Source organism: Ochotona curzoniae, unplaced genomic scaffold, assembly GCF_017591425.1.
Source record: "Ochotona curzoniae isolate NIBS_2020 unplaced genomic scaffold, NIBS_Ocur_1.0 scaffold_4683, whole genome shotgun sequence".
NCBI lineage: Eukaryota > Metazoa > Chordata > Mammalia > Lagomorpha > Ochotonidae > Ochotona > Ochotona curzoniae.
This window is the reverse complement of record NW_024467121.1, coordinates 88,592-92,369: the sequence shown is the minus strand read 5'-3', so window position 1 is coordinate 92,369 and position 3,778 is coordinate 88,592.

Sequence of the window (3,778 nt, the reverse complement as noted above, 5' to 3'; positions counted from 1 at the left end):
TGGTTTACTCGCCAGTTGGCTTTAATAGCCAGAGCTGAGCTGATTTGAAGCCAGGAGCCAGGAGCTCTTTCTAGGTCTCCCATGAGGATGCAGGGTGTCAAGGCTTTGGGCAATCCTCTGCTTGCTTTCCTAGGGAGTTGGATGGGAAGTGAAGCAGCCAGGGCATGAACCAGAACCCATATGGGATCCTGGTGCTTGCAAGGTGAGGATTTAGCTATTGAGCCATTGCTCTGGGCCTCACATTTTATTTTCTCAAAAAAGAAATGAAGTTCCTTTGAAATTTTAAGACTACATTTATTCTTTTTGTTTAAGATTTATTTTTAATTTTTATTGGAAAGGCAGAAATACAGAGAGGAGAGACAGAGAGGAAGATCTTACATCCAGTGATTCATTCCCCAAACGGCCACAACGGCTGGAGCTGAGCCAATCTGAAGCCAGGAGAAGGGAGTTGGATGGGAAGTGGAGCTGCTGGGATTAGAACCAGTGTCCATATGGGATCCCGGCGTGTGCAAGGTGTGGACCTTAACCACTACGCCATCATGCCGGGCCCAAGATTACATTTGTTCTACAGCCAATGATGAAATAGAGTGTACTTTGCCAGGACAGATGTGCATGGTGCAGCTGCGTGCCCTGGTCGGTGGGGTGAAGGGGGCTGTGTGAGCACCCACGCCCCTCCCCAGCGGGCCTTGTCTGCCTCTCTTCCAGTCTCTTTCACTTGGCCATCAGCTCTGCACCCTTGACCTGAGGGTTACTAGTATGTCAGCTCCCTGGGGTGACACCGGGCGCTGCTTAGGCTTGTGAGAACAGCTGTCCAATGTTTGTGCAAACCGCACAGATGGCTTAACACCTCAGATGGGAATCTGTGAAGCAAGAGGGGCCCTCAGTGTCACCAGGAATTTTTTAAAATATTTGTTTGAAAGGCAGAGTGACAGAGAGAGGATGAAATCTTCCATCTGCTGGTTCACTGTCCAAATGGTCTCAATGGCCAAGGCCACACAGGTTTCCACTAGAGTGGTAGGGGCCTGTGGAGTTGGACCATCCTCCACTGCTTTCCCAGGAGCGTTAGCAGGGAGTTGGATCAGAAGCTGAGCAGCTAGGTCTTAACCTGGTGCCCATATGGAATGGCTGCACTGTAGATGGCATGATGCTGGGTGCTAGGGATACTTTAAAAAATTTTTTTATTACAATTTATTTAGTTTTATTTGAAAAGTAGATTTTACAAAGAGAGGAGAGATGAAGAGAAAAGATCTTCCATTGGTTCACTCTGTCAACTGGCTGTAATGGCCAGAGCTGAGACTTTCTGATCCGAAGCCAGGAGCCAGGAACTTCTTCCAGGTCTCCCACACGAGTGCAAGGTTCCCAGGACTTGGGCCATCCTCCACTGTCCTCCAAGGCGGCTATTAGTAGAGAGCTGGGATGGAAGTGGAGCACCTGGGACTAGAACGGGCACCAATATGGGACGCTGGCGCACAGGGCGGAAGGTTAGCTTTCAGTGCCACTGTGCAGGCCCTGCTAGGAATTCTTAAGTCAGCTTGCACTGGTTATCCCTCGGACAGCTTGATAAAACCAAGATGGCTGGGCACGCCTGCAGCTCCCGGCTCGGTTGGTCTGGGAACTGGCCTTTCTGATCAACCCCCAAGTGAGGCCTTTGCAGAACGGTCTGTGAGACTGAGGCACTGGAGGGTGTAGCCTCTCTCGGGTGAGTTGGAGACCGTATTTCAGGCTCCTGATGCCCGCCTCCCAACCGCAGTACAGTATACCCAGCTCTGCCAGCTGTCAGGGACAGCAGTCAGTTACACACAGGAAGTGCTTTGAAGAGCAGCTGACAGAGGTAAGAGCTGAACAAATAAGGGTGAGTTAGTGTCATCACACTAGATCCTCTGCGTCTTTGCCATTACCAGGGGACACACACCTCATCTTTAAAGTCCCTACACTGAAGCAGAAGTGGCAGGATGCTTGAAGTGATCTACTTGAATAACTCTCCCTTCCCTATCACAGACACTTCATATTTAAAATACCTAAGCATGAAGAAACACGGCGGGGAGCAGCATTGGGGCACGGCCTGCCAAGCAACCACTTGGCATTCTCGATCAAAGCACCCGTTTGAATTCCACCTGTTTTGCTTCACGGTGCAGCTCCCTGCCAATGTGCCTGCAAAAGCAGCGGAAGGTGGCTCAAGTGTTTGGGCCCCTGTGACCCGTGGGGGAGACCCAGATGGAAGTCTGACCTCCTGGCTTTGGCTTTGACTAGTCCCAGCAGTTGTGGCCATTTGCAGAGTGAACCAGCTGATGGAAGGTCTCTTTCTCCCTGTCTCTCACTTATTCTGCCTTTCAAATAGATAATAAGTAAAACAAACAAACAAACAAACAAACAAATAAAAGAGGGACTCACACTGTAAGTAAATAGGCAGATATGTGGAAGTTTCAAATAAAAACTGAAGAGCTGCTGCTGAGCAGGTAGCATGATGGGATGGTTAGTGCCCTGTCTCAGTGAGATCAAGCGTTGGCAGATGTGTGTGTTCTTATATACCGCCCACGGGCTTCTCTTCCTTCTCGACTGAAGCTTGCTCGGCTTCCCAGGTGTGGTTTAGTCTTCATAAAGCAGTATCAGCGGGCTGCAACGGGAGAGGCTTGCCAACACACTTCAGTCTGGCAGGACAGGAGAGGAGCACAGCGGAGTATCGTCAGCCTGGAACACAAACCACCGGGTGCGTGGAGGTTTCCTGGGTCCACGGGCGTTTCTTGGCTGCTCCCCTGGCATGGGTCTACGTCTTTTCCTTCTCTCCCCTTCTCCTGTAAATGGAGGAGGGGTCTTGTGCCATCTGACCAGCAGCGGGGCTCAAGACATGGACCTTAAGGCAACCTTTCCTTTCTTTACAAACTGAAAATTCACAACTTGCTAATTGTGGTTGAAAAACATCTTTGTGAGAATGAAACCTGAAAATTCTCCACCTCGAATTTGACATCATTTTTAGCCACCTTTGAAAGAAGAAGAGAAAAATACTAACAGTCCCTGTAATTGAGACTGGCTTCAATGTTTGTGAGACTTTACAGTGTACTTCATTGCACTCACTAGAAATGACAATAATTACTGTTTTCTCTGAGGGCGAATTTATAGAGAGAAGAGACAGAAAGCTCTTCCACCTGCTGGTTCACTCCCCAAGTAGATGCAATGACCAGAGCTGAACTGATCTGAAGCCAAGAGTTAGGGGCTTCTTCCCTCGTGGGTGCAGAGTCCCAAGGCTTTGGGCTGTCTTCAATTGTTTTCCCAGCCCACAAGCAGGGAGCTGGGTGGGAAGTGGAGTAGCTGGGACATGAACTAACTTCTGTATGAGATCCCAGTGCTTGCAGGGGGGAGGATTAGCCAATTGAGCCATTCCATCAGGTCCCAGCTTTTTCTTTAAGATTTATTTATTTTTTTTCAGAAAGTAGAGCTACAGAGAGGAAGAGGGAGAGACAGAGATGTTTATCCATCTGCTGGTTTACTCCCCAAATGGCTATAATAGCTGGAGTTGGGCCAGTCCAAAGCCAGGAGCCAGGAGCTTCATCCAGGTCTTAGACCATTTTTTTGTGCTTTTCCCAGATGTTAGCAGGGAGCTGGATTAGAAGTGGAGCAACCAGCACCCATCTGGGATGCTGCTGTAGGCAGCGCCTTTACTTGATATGCCACAGAGTTAGGGTCCCGGAAGTTGGCTTAAAAATTGTCTTTAGTAGGGGGTCAACAAGCTGGCATCCTATACTGGCACTGATGGAGACTCTGGGATTTCCTAAAGGGCCTG